The sequence below is a fragment of the Crocuta crocuta genome, unplaced genomic scaffold (genome assembly GCF_008692635.1).
Source record: "Crocuta crocuta isolate KB4526 unplaced genomic scaffold, BGI_CrCroc_1.0 scaffold217, whole genome shotgun sequence".
Taxonomy (NCBI): Eukaryota; Metazoa; Chordata; class Mammalia; order Carnivora; family Hyaenidae; genus Crocuta; species Crocuta crocuta.
In genome coordinates, this window is record NW_027532208.1 from 332,164 (window position 1) to 345,581 (window position 13,418).

Consider the following 13,418-nt stretch of genomic DNA (forward strand, 5'->3'; position numbering starts at 1 on the left):
CTCGGCTGCGCGGAGGAGCGGAAGCCGCCGCGCCGATTGGCTGCCTTCGTTTCCACGGCGACGGGAGCGGCCCGCGGGGGCCGACGGGAGTGGGCGTGTCCGCGGCGCCAGCCGCCGGGCGCGCGGAAGGGCTGGTTGAAAGGCTTGCGCCACAGGCCTGGCTCTGTGCTGCTAGTGGGCATGCAAGGCTACGCGGAGGATGGAAGGGAAACAAAAAACTTGGATCCAGATTCCCTTCTAAGCCGGGAGGACCGCAGAGCTCTCACGTCCCGTCGCTCTCTTTATAGGGAGGCGGCTGGTTTCAGGGGCCCCGATGGGTGTTCCTCTCTGGGACCCCGCGAACCCAGACTGGCCATGTAACTGGTGAACTGGTGTTGGGTGGGACCAGGCCTCCTGACGCCTTTATCATTCTGGCATGATACTGTCCACATTGTGATCACGGCCCTGGCCCAGTCTAGGGAAAGTCCGAGGGAAAAAACGGAGTCTTTGGTTTCTGAATGGATTCACCAACTCACCGTCCTTTGGGTGATCTGGGAGAAAGCAAAAGGACAATGGCCGGCGTTGTTCAGTGTCCGTGCAGATGTCTGGACGCGCTACTGCAAAATTCAGTCATTAGGTCAGACTTAAATTGCGGAGCCGATCCAGAATTTCAGGTGAGGCCATGAAAATGTCTATGTGTCCAGAGTGCCGATTCAAGATTTGCTAGCCCGAAAAAGTGCTGGCTTGACAAAAATACCAAAAGTAAACCCAACACCACCTCTTTAGCTTTTAGTAGGATAGTACATGGTCTTTTTATTACAAAGAACTGCTGAGTGAAGTGTAAGGTAGAGTGCATCTCAATTGCAGGATGTCATGACTTGATGGATTGATTTAACGAATACCTTTTGAATGCCTACTTCATACCACGCACTCTTCCAGGAATTGGGCATATACCTGTACCCCTTGAAGCTTTCATTCCGGTGGAATAGATGGACATTAAATAAGTGAGAAGATAAGTACCATATTCTCAGGCAGAGACAATTTTAGTTAGTGGTAAGTGCTATGAAAAAAAGATAAATTACTAAAGAGTTAAGGAGTATGAAAGAACCAATTTTGGATGGAGTAGTCAAGGCAAGTTCTTGGTCCAGAGCTGACATTAACACAGAACGCTGAGTGAGGGAGGAGGGGAGGGGCTCAAGGAAGCCATGTGAAAGATCTCAAGATCTCCGGGAAGAGCATGTCAGCCGAAGAGCAAGGGCAAAGACGTTGAGGCAGCAATGAACTTGGCATGTACCAAAAACAGCCCAGAGGGTCTATGAGGCTGGTGCAGGAAGACTAAGAGAGAATGGTAGGGTATGCCGTTGGAGAGATCCTGTAAGACTGGGAATTTTTCTAAAAGCATTGAGAAGCTTGTGCCAGAAATTGTATCTGGCTACTTGCAATAGAAACTCGATCCCTTCTCCCTTCCTGTCCTGACATCTTTGACATGGCTGGTCTGTCTGCGGGTACTTGCTTTCCAGTCAGGAACAAAGGAAAACAGGGTCAAAACACATATGGCTTTACATTCTCCCTTTTTCTCAGGAAAACCGTGGCTTTCTCAGAATCCCTATCCAGTGATTTCTCCTTATGTCTCATTGGCTAGAACTGGATCACGTGGCCTCCCTAACTTCAAGGGAATCTGGGAACCATAGATTCTAGTTTTGCACATTACTTTTCCCAAGAAGCAGGCGTGGGGGAGGGGAAGGTCGATGATGCTAGGAAACGAGCTAGTTGAAAAGTCAGTATGGCGTGTTTTGAGCAGGGAATTGGCCTGATCTGACTTTAAGATTTTTAAAGTGAGCCATCGTTGCTGAGCATCTGGAACAAAGGGGACAAAAGTGAACCTACAGATGGCAGTTTGGAGGGTGCCGGTCAGCTTAGAGAGGGATGCCGGTGCAGCAGTTGAAGCTAGATCAGAGACATAGTGTGAAGGTGGGGCCCGCAGCAGTTGCTGATGGATCCCATGCCCGGGGGAGGGAAGGAGGAGGTAAGGATGACTCCCAGAATGTTGGCTTCTATGGTTTTGTGAATGTTTTGCCATTTCCAGACTTGAGAAGGCTGGGGAAGCAACAGGCTTAGGGGTGGGAGATAAAGAGTCCTGTTTTGGTTCTGTTAGTTATGAGAGACTTGTTTGATGTTAAGGGCGAAATGGACTAAGATTCTGTACGTGATGGGAGAGGTCAGGGCTATAAACCGGAGGAGATATCAGCATATGAGGTGCCTTTAAAGCACCTTTAAAGCACAGACTGGATGGGAATGAGTAAGGATAACTACAGGCAAGGGCGCCTGGGTCGCTTAGTCGGTTAAGCGTCCGACTTCAGCTCAGGTCATGATCTCACGGTTCATGGGTTCGGGCTCTGTGCTAACAGCCAGCTCACAGCCTGGAGCCCATTTCAGATTCTGTGTCTCCTTCTCTCTCTGACCCTCCCCTGCTCATGCTGTCTCTTTCTCTCTCAGAAATAAAGAAAACATTAAAAATATTTTAAAAAAACTCCATATGTCCACACATATATGTAGTTTTGTAACAATGGCTAAATATGATCATGCACTTGCTCTCTTTTGGTGAGATCTCTCTTTTCCTCTCTTTTTTTTCCTTTGGCTTGGTGCCCTTACCTCACCCTTGACCTCTCCTCTTCCCTCTTTATCACTTGTAGTTTTTGTTCCAGTGAAGAGATAAGGAGTAAACTCCCAGCAAGGAGTCCCTTATAACAACCTGGGGTGTGTCCTTCAGTATTTTTCTTCACACGTTTAAACACTCCCATTCAGCATAGCTCGATGTGCATATTGGTCTGTAACAGGCTGCTAAGACATGACTATCCCAGTTTTGGCAGAGGCTGTAAAGGCTGACAATAGGTTTTAAGTGTGTTCCAGATTTTAGTTCATTTCTGGAGAACCTAGCACATCACCTGGAAATTATCAAAGAGCTAAGGGAGAGAGAGAGAGAGAGAATTTCTTTGGAGAGCATGCTGTTTGCTCACCTTGGTCAAGTGACAGATGCAGCTTCAGAGAACCTGTGTCCCCTGGAATCGGGGTGTGGGGAGCCATGGCATCTAGTCCAAGGCAAGAGGGTAGGGAAAGAAAGAGGAGGCATTGGGAGTTACAAAGGATACGGGAGATTTTCCTGGGGACCTGAGGTGGGAAAGAGTTGACCTTGAGTCATTTTGGATCTTGCCTGTGAGAACCCCCTGGGAGGTGGGCTACCGGATGCCCGAAGGGAGGACACAGTCAGAGCCTTCATGTCCCAGGAACCCCCCAAAGCTCTCCAGTGGGTAACACATTCGCATGCGACATCTGCTACTTCCAGAGGGCACCAGTGCTGGATTATATCTCACCGTTACCTGGGATTGACTAATAAATTCTGGGAAGTGCCTGAGATATCATCTAAGGGGGGTGGTGGGAAGAATGAATTAGTCTAAGGAGAGAGCTTGAAGGAAACAGCAGCGAGAAAGAATAAAGTTGCTTGAATAAATAAGTATTATCAAGTTTGGCTCATTTGAGGCACTAGTTTATCACACACACACACACACACACACACACACACACACACACAGTATTTGGGAGGGCATTGTTTTACAAAAATGGGATCCCATCCTAAGTCGTATTCCATATTTTGTTTTCTTTATTCAACAATATCTTGCAGAAATTGCTCAGTCATTTGTTGTAGTTCTATTATATATATATTTTTAAAGGTTGTAGGCTATTTCAGGGCCTGAAACTGAATTTACCACAGTTAGTCTGATGTGTTCTTAATGGGCATTCAACATGGTTCCACTTTAAGGACACTAAAAACATTCCTGCAATAATGATTTTGAATGTATGGCTTTACAGACTGGTACTCTCACTTCTATGGAATCTATGGAACAGAAAGGATTGCAGGGTTAAGGGAAATGTGTATTTAATTTTTTTTGAGAGTTTTTTTGTTTTTTGAGAGAGAGAGAGAAAAAAAAAGAGAGAGAGGGACAACCCTGGGATCATGAGCTGAGCTGAAATCAAGAGTCAGATGTTCAACCAACTGAGTCACCCAGGCACCCCAGATATGTGTATTTTATTTGATTTTTAATTTAATTTAACTTTATTTTATTTTATTCATTAAAAAAATATTTATTTATATCGTGGGGGAGGGGCAGAGAGTGAGAATCCCAAGGCTCCACTGCTTGGATTAGAGAAGCCTCACATAGGAGTCGAACCCATGAATCATGAGATGATGGCCTGAACTGAAATCAAGAGTCAGATGCTTAACTGACTGAGCCACCTAGGCTCCCAGGGATATATGTATTTTAGATAGTAACAGCTGTTGCCAGATTACCTGGCCACTTGGTTTAGCGCTTAATGTTCCTCCAGTATTGATTTTTGTCAATAATACGTATTGTCATGAGAGTTGGTAATCTTGACAAGTGGTCCCAGTGGAGTGATGAAGAAGAAAACAGGACCAGAGTAGGTTAAAAAGAGAATTGGATGTCTAATGGTTACCATCGTGATGTAACAATTTACTCCAAAATGTAGCGGCTTAAAATAATAGACATTCATATCTCACAATTTCTGTGGATCCATATCTGAGCCTGACCCAGTAGTGCCTCTGTCTTGGGATTTCTCACTGTGCATCATTCAAGATGGTGGCTGGGGCTGCAGCCACCTCAAGGCTTGATGGGGGTATGGGGAGAGATTCACTTCTAAGACCACTTAATTGGCTATTGGCAGGATCCAGTGCCTGTGGACTGTTGGTCTGAGAGCCTCAGCTCCTTATTGACTGTTGCCAGAGACCTCCCTCCCTTACTTGTTATGTGGGTTTCTCCATAGGGTGGCTTCTAATATGGCAGCTGGCTTCTCTGAGAGTGAGCAAGTGAGAGAATAAGAGAGGGTAGGTGAGAGGGAAGCCACAGTCCCTTTATAACCTAAGCCTATAACTGATATCCTGTCACATTTGCTGTATTCTATTCCTTAGAAGCAAATCACTAAGTCCAGCCTACACTCAAATGGCAGGAATTACATAAGGGTGTGAATACCAAGATGTATGTATCATTTGGGGCCATCTTAGAGGCTGCCTGTGACAGGAGGTGAGTGTAAGATGCTGATTCTAAAACACCATCCACTTAATAATAGCTTTCCTAAAGAAACCCTGCCATCTTAAATGTATTTATTGATTACAAGAGGACTTTGTGCCTTCCTGTAAAGGCAGTCTAGATAATTTGGACCAATTCTTCCACTGTGGAATAAATTATAAAGCTCACAAAATAGAAAATCATTTGCCTGGAGGTACCAGGAAAAGAACAGGCTAGTGAAGAAGTCCCAGGATCAAAGGTGGATGGAGGCCCGTGGAGATGAGCCCCATGTTTGGGGCTGGACTTCCCCTTCTTGTGTTTGCATATTTCAGAGGGGACAGCCAAGCAGCTGAAAGGCTCAACAATAGAACTTCCTGGGACTTGGGGCCATGGAATGAAGGCTAAGTTCTGCCAAGTGAAACGGGGCACTGATGAACCTCCCCCCGTTTGGGGGGTCACCCCAGAATCAAGATAAAATGGAAGTAGACAAGTCCTCACAGAGATGTTGGCTTGGCCTCAGATCTTCATTATTGTATTTATGTGAAGGTGACCCAGAAGTGCTAGTGTCCCAGGTACCTGGGAGAAGGAAACATAGATCCTTTCAGGAGGAAGATACATCATCTTGGGCCATAAATTATTTATACAGTTTTGGACGTAACATGTCCAGTACATAATAAAGATAATCAGACACATGAAAGACAAAGCGACACAAAAGGAAAAACCATGAACAACACATAATAGAAACATACCAAGAAGGAGCTCAGATTATTGAATTATCAGATACAGATGTTCTATCTTTAGACTAGGAGATAAAACATTAGAATTTTTAAGTAAAAAATAGGAAGATTGTGGCATCTGGGTGGCTCAGTTGGTTAAGCATCCAACTTCAGCTCAGGTCTTGATCTTAGTGTTCGTGGATTCAAGCCCCTAATCAGGCTCTGTGCTGGCAGCTCAGAGCCTGGAGCCTGCTTCAGATTTTGTATCTCCCTCTCTCTCTGCCTCTTGCCCACTTGAACTCTGTCTCTCTCAAAAATAAATAAACATAAACAAAATAGGAAGATCAAATGAGGAGATAAAAGTAAGAGTGAACAGTTTAGCAGAAAACCCAAAACTATACAATTACATCTTTATATTTATGTATATTTATGAATAAAGAAAACATGTAGACATTCCATAACTTAAACAAATAGAAAAACAAAGGTTAAAAATGAATTTAACAGCAAATTAGAAAGGCAAAAGAGAGAATTAGTGACAAAGGAGATGGGTCAGAAAAAAGTATCCAGACTGAAGCACAGAGAGAAAAAAGGATAGAAAAATTAAAAGAGCGGATAAAAGATATGGAAGATTCAGTGAAAGGCTGTGACACCTGTTTAGTTGGAGCCTCAGAAGGAGAAGGGAGAAAGAATGCAGAGGTATATCTGAAGAACTCGTGGCCGAGATTTTTCTAAAACTGATGGAAGACATCAAGCTGCAGATTAAAGAAGCCTGATTAACATCCAAGCAGGATAAATCAAAAAGAAAATTATAGCTTAGCATGAACCGAGTACAACCTCTGAAAATCAAATTCACAGAAAAGATTTTAAAGTAGCCAGAGACGGGCACCTGGGTGGCTCAGTTGGTTAAGTGACCAACTTTGGCCCAGGTCATGATCTCACAGTTCAAGCCCCACATCAGGCTCGATGCTGACAGCCTGTCAGGATGGAGCCTGCTTTGGATTCTCTCCCTTCCTCTCTCTCTCTCTCTGCCCCTCTCCTGCTCATGCTCTCTCTCTCACAAAATAAATAAAACATTAAAAAAAAAAGTCCTGTCATTTAAAACAAATAAATACTGACTGTGTAATATAACAATAATAATGTTGGAAAAAATAATGTCCTATTGCGTTTAAAAATACATATTATATTTCATATTCAGATGTATATGCTATATAAACAAATGTATTCTATCATGTATATGTTATATATGTTATAAAATGAATAGGTTACATATACTGTAATACAGCGTATATAAATATTAAGCATAAGTCAGAAGCTAGGGAAATAGGATTAAAGTGTCCTAATTTTTTTAAGTTTATTTATTTATTTGGAGAGAGAGCAAGAGAGCAGGGGAGGGCAGAGAGAATCTCAAAGCAGGGGGAGGAGCCCAATGCAGGTCTTGAACTCACTCAGGAGCCCCAGGGTTAAAGTGTTCTAAATGCCTTGCAATATTTAGGAAAAGAGTAAGGATCCCAGGGAACTTTAGACTTTGATAAGTTAAGAATGCATGCTTTTTTTTTTTTAATTTTAAAGGATTATGAAAGAGTATAATTTACAAGCTAAGAGAAGTGAAAACATCGCACATTAAAAAATAGTTGGTAACCCCAATGTGACATGGCTTATTGAAATGTTAATGTCCACTAATCAGTGATGCTGTCTAAAATACCAGGCACAGGGCTCCTTAGCCTGTGACACTGGACACACATGATGCTTGAAACCCCTGCATAAATTGGTTTCCACCTTCCCATCCAGTTTCTTCCCATCCACATCTCCTGTGGGTTCTTCCCTCCATCTTCTCCGTGCCTCTTAAGACTTCTGTGCTCTTTCTCGGCCTGTTTTCTCAACTCCTTTTGACCCCTTTGAATGCTCCCAGATGCCTCTGGCCATAATTAACTTTGTATCTGCCAATTTCAAAATGTACAGATTATGTGCTTGAATTCTTGGTTTGGGGTTCTGAAGGAGAAGGAGGAGGAGGAGGGATGCATTCCCAGTTGCTGAAAAATGAAGATGGAGTGGGAATAATTTGGATGGAAAGACTTTGTATTTTGGTTGGGAAGTAATTTGACTGAAATAACAAAACTCTTGCAATGACAAGAAGGTCTGGAGAATGACAGTCTAGGGAGTCCTTGGCAGCTCAAAAATGGCCTCAGGCACCAGCTTCTTTATGCCTTTTTTCTCTGCTGTCTTTTGGTTTAATTTACCTTATAGTCACAAGGTAGCTGCCGTGCCTCCAGCCATCACGTCTGCAATTAAGGAAAGACTAAGGAACAACAAATACTTTGCCTTAAAGTCCATCATTGTTTTTTTTTTTTTTCCAAAGTATGCTCCACACCAATGTGGGGCTTGAACTAACAACCCTGAGATCAAGAGTCTCATGCTCTAAGGTCTGAGCCAGCCAGGCACCCCCTTCTAGAGTCTGTCCTTTAAAAAAAAAAAATCAGTATTATATAGTTGATTACTAAATTTAAATGTAAATTTAAACATAAACGTATATTAAAGTGTACCTATTTTAAGTATCTTCTAATTTTGAAAAATGTATAGACCATCATCTTCCCTACAACACTGAGTATTTCCATCCCCCACAAAGTTCCCTCATATTCCTTCACAGTCAACTCCCTCCCGCCCCTGGTCCCCGGAAACCTCTGTTGTACTTTCTGTCCCTAGATGCTAGTTTTGTCTGTTGTAGAATTTCATATAAATAGAATCATACTTCCTTTACTCAGGGTACTGTTTTTGATATTTACACATGTTGTGTGTATCGATAGTTTATTCCTTTTTTATTGCTGAATCATAGTCCATGTATGAATATACAATTATTTGTTTATCTGTCCACCTGTTGATGGTCATGTGTTTGGGCTGTCTATAGCTTTGGGGCTATGATAAACACAACTGCTAGAAATAAAACTGTGTGGACATGTTTTAATTTCTCTTGGGTAAATACCTAGGAGTGGAATTGCTGGGTCATGTGATTATCTGTCTATATCTGTATGTATCAGTGTATCTCTATCTCTATCTCTGTATCATACACACACACACACACACACACACACACATGAACACACTTCTGCTTTCTGACTTCCTGTTTTATCTACTTGGTTATAATCTATCACCATCACTATTTTTTTTTTTTTTTCCGGAATCTGGAGGAACTTTAATGAACCAACACTTGTAGCACCAGTGTATTTTCCAATTAACCAGACAGGGCTTGATTTGTCTCAATATTAAGAAGTTGTTGCTTTTTTTTTTTAATCTTATTTACAGTTTTAAGACAAAGGTCAGCTAGCCTTTTTTTTTTTTATGAATAAATTATTTTAGGCATTGTGGATCATACTTCCTCTGTCACAAGTACTTAATTCTGCCACTGGATTACAAAAGACTTGNACTATCTTTTCCCATTCCGTTGGTTGCCTATTAATTTTCTGGGTTGTTTCCTTGGCTGTGCAGAAGCTTTTAATCTTGATGAGGTCCCAATCATTTATTTTTGCTCTTGATTCCCTTGCTTTTGGGGTATCACCATCACTATTTATTTGATGCTTAAATAGTCCTTGGTTTGGCCATTGGGAGCCCCCTCAAGCTGATTTCTGTGTCCTTTTGAAATCTTTCTGGGAGCTCTTTACTTTGTGGCATTGTTACATGTTTCCACATGTTCCCAGGTGTGTGTGTGTTTTTTTTAAGTTTATTTATTTATTTTGAGAGAGACAGAGTGCAAGCAGGGGAGGGGCAGAGAGAAGGAGACAGAGGATCTGAAGCAGGCTCCGTGCTGACAGCGGAGAGCCCGATGCGGGGCTCAAACTCACAAACTGTGAGATCATAACCTGAACTGAAGTCAGACACTTAACCGAGTGAGCCGCCCAGGCACCACTCAGGTGGTTATTTCATTAGTATCACTTCAAAGCCATCAAATATGTACACATTCTTTTGTATTTATTTTAAAAATTAAAAGTTTCAAAAGTCCAAGGAAACTCAAACAGCACTGTTCCTTTCACACCTGAAACAATTGGCCAGGAGAGGGGGGCACCTGGATAGTTCAGTCAGTTGGGGGTCTGACTTCTGCTCAGGTCATGATTGCTTGTGGGTTCAAGCCCTGCATCGGGCTCTATGCTGACAGCTCAGTGCTGGGAGCCTGCTTCGGATTCTGTGTCTCCCTCTCTCTCTGTCCCTCCCTTGTTTGTGCTCTGTCTCTCTCTCTCTCTCAAAAATAAATAAATATTAAACATTTTTTAAAAGAAAGAAAAATTGGCCAGGTGGGGATTTCACATTCCTCCTGCCGCCTGCTGCTGCTTTTTAAAAAACATTTTTTAGAGATTTTTATTTTAGTTTTTTAAAAAATTTTTAATGTTTTATTTATTTCAGAGAGAGAGAGAGAGAGACAGCATGAGTAGGGGAGGGCCAGAAAGAGAGGGAGACACAGAATCTGAAACAGACTCCAGGCTCTGAGCTGGCTGTCAGCATAGAGCCCAACACGGGGCATGATCCCATGGCCAGAGATCACGACCCCAGCCAAAATCAAGAGTCGGATGCTCAACCAACTGAGCCACCCAGGCACCCTTACTCTATAAATATTTAAGTTAATGAATGTTCCCTTGCACTTGCCATGGGGCTTCAGTTTTTGTTTCCAGGTGAGAGATATAAAAAATGTGCACTTACTTTACGTTTCTTGGATATACGCACTGTTTAAATTTGCGGTTATTATTACTGTGGATTATTGAAATACTTTGCTTTATGACTTTCATTTTAATTAGAAGAGGTTGACCTCAGATGGCTTAAGACCCAGCCTTTGGTTCTGAAGGGAGCAATATGCCACTGGCAGGGCCAGGACTGGATGATCTAAGAGTAATTTCTCTCCTGACTCTGTGACTTGATGCCATAAAATCTTTCCCTTGAAAAAACATAAAGGAACACGTTTGACATATTTCAAATCCTTTCTATAAATTGTTGAAAAGATTTAATATAACCGCTAGTCATAAAATCTTTAATTTGAGTTGAACTTTCATGGTCACAATTCTTACACATGTAGTTTTTATTACTGAAGAATAAATGGTGGATTTCCTGTTATTCAAGGGAATAAAAATGCCCTTCAATCACCTCCTCATACAACACAGAGATCTGAACGTACATTGCGTTCAACTCTCAAAGACAGGAATGATCACACCATGGTTTGCAACCTGGACATTTTCTGTTCTCTATTATTGCAGGCATCCCCTATTATTATTGTTATAGGTTCAGCAAGTTTGGTTTGGGGCAAAATCAATAAAGAAAAAAATATTTTTCATCAATTCCCTTTAGAAAGCCTGAGCTATGCTCTAACATAAAAAAGAAATTCCCAGTGAACTAAAGATAAAACTTTTGGCAAAAACTGCAACAGGGATGTGGCTTAACCAGGATCCTCTGTTCCTCTGTCTTCCTTCGGGGGTGACCTACATGTGGGCTTTGGAGAGGAGGCTGTGTGGTGGAAAGAGTGCTGATTTTGGAGTAAGGTAGAATTTGAAATGAGATCAGTGATCTTAAGAAAATCACTTCTAGGGGGCGCCTGCATGCCTCAGCTGGTTAAATGTCTGACTTCGGCTCAGGTCATGATCTCACGGTCCATGGGTTTGAGCCCCGCGTGGTCGGGCTCTGTGCTGACAGCTCAGAGTCTGGAGTCTGCTTCAGATCCGGTGTCTTCCTCTCTCTGCCTCTCTCTCTCTCTCTCTCAAAAATAAATAAACACTAAAAAGAGAAGAAGGAAGGAAAAGAAAATCACTTATACTCTTGGGTCCAGTGGAAGCCCATATCCAAAATGGCCCCTGTGCTCCTGACCTCCTGGTACATGAGCTCTCTTGCCCTGAACAGGGCTGACCTGCGTAACCAGTTATGGAGGGATGTGTGACTTCTGAAGCTGGGTCATACAAAGACATTGTAGCTTCTGCCTTCGATGCACTTTGGTCACTTATTCTGGGGCACGCCAGCTGCCAAGTGTTGAGGACAAAGGCAGTCCAGTGGAGAGCTCCATGTGGTGAAAAGCTGCCTCCGGCCCCCACACTGGCATCCACCGACAGCCGTGTGAGTGAGCCGTCTTGGAAGTGGGTCCACCTGGTCTAGTGAAGCCTTCAGATGACCGCAGCGCCAGGCCAACGTCTTGACTGCAATCTGTATGAGATCCTGAGCCAGAACTGTCCAGCTCCGCCCACATCCCTGACCCACAGAAACTGTATGAGAGAGCAGTTGTTTGCTGTCTCTGTAAGTTGCTAAGTTCGGGGGAGGGGGGCATTTGTTATGGGTGGTGATAGATAACTAATGCAGAGCCTTAGTCTCCCAGCCACTGAAAAGGGGCGCACACTCATCCTCTCCGGTTGTCGAAAGGATGGAATGGGATGAGACGGAGGAGCAATCAGTGCAATTCTTGGTGCACAGTAGGTGATTGGTTTCTAGTGGTCTCTGTCACACTTCTGTAATGCTTTGGACTGGCCCTCTCCATGCTGCTGATCCACAAGTGTTTTCCCACTACACCCAGTGTACCTTTTGGGCACTAAAACTTTGTGGTCTTCCCCCCACCTCTGCAAGGAAGGATCACTTAGATGTTCACTCTATCACAGATACATTAATGCCTCTAACACACCATGTATTCCCGCCGTAACTTCTTTACAGACAGCTATTTCACTCCTGCACAAGTTAGCTCCTTTCCTGCTTTTTCAACTTAGTGTGCTCCGAATTCTGCACAGTATGTTGTGGTTTCTTAAAATAAAGCCTGCTGTATGTGCAAACAGCAGCTGCAAATTCCAACTGCGTTTACCACTTAATGAGGCCTTCATTTTACATCCCTTCCACACTCTGTTTACATTGAAGAGCAAATCAGATCATGGAGGCAGGTGACACTGTAGGGGACGATGACTGGGGGTGACCATGACTCATCCCTGGACCCCTTAAAACATTGAAAGAAAAAAAAATTTAACATCTATTCATTTTTGAGAGACAGAGTGTGATCAGGAGAGGGGCAGAGAGAGAGGCAGACACAGAATCCGAGGCAGGCTCCGGCTAGCTGTCAGCACAGAGCCTGACATGGGGCTCAAACTCATGAGCAGTGAGATCATGACCTGAGCCAAAGTCTGATGCTTAACCGACTGAGCCATCCCGGCGCCCCACAACCGTGGGCCCCTTAGAAGTTCTGCATGTGGCCTGTGTAAACATTATGCACTCACAGAAAGTCTTACTTTCCTAATGCAGTTTCAAATTGGGTGCATTCTCTTTTCTTGGGCCAGGCTTTACTCTGAAATTTAACCAAGACGATTCTGAATAAATGCCACCCTCATGTAAAGTAAGCTTTGTTATTACTCATGTATGGTGAGGCCAACAGATTAGAAGAGGACTGTCTTTGAAAAGATGCTTCGTGGGGCACCTGGGTGGCTCAGTTGGTTGAGAGTCCGACTTCGGCTCAGGTCATGATCTCACGGTTCGTGGGTTCGAGCCCCATGTCGGGCTCTGTGCTGACAGCTAGCTCGGAGCCTGGAGCCTGTTTCAGATTCTGTGTCTCCTCTCTCTCGACCCTCCCCTGCTCATGTTTCTCTCTCTCTCTCTCAGAAATAAATAAAACATTAAAAAAAAAAAAGAAAGAAAAGAAAAGATGTTTCGT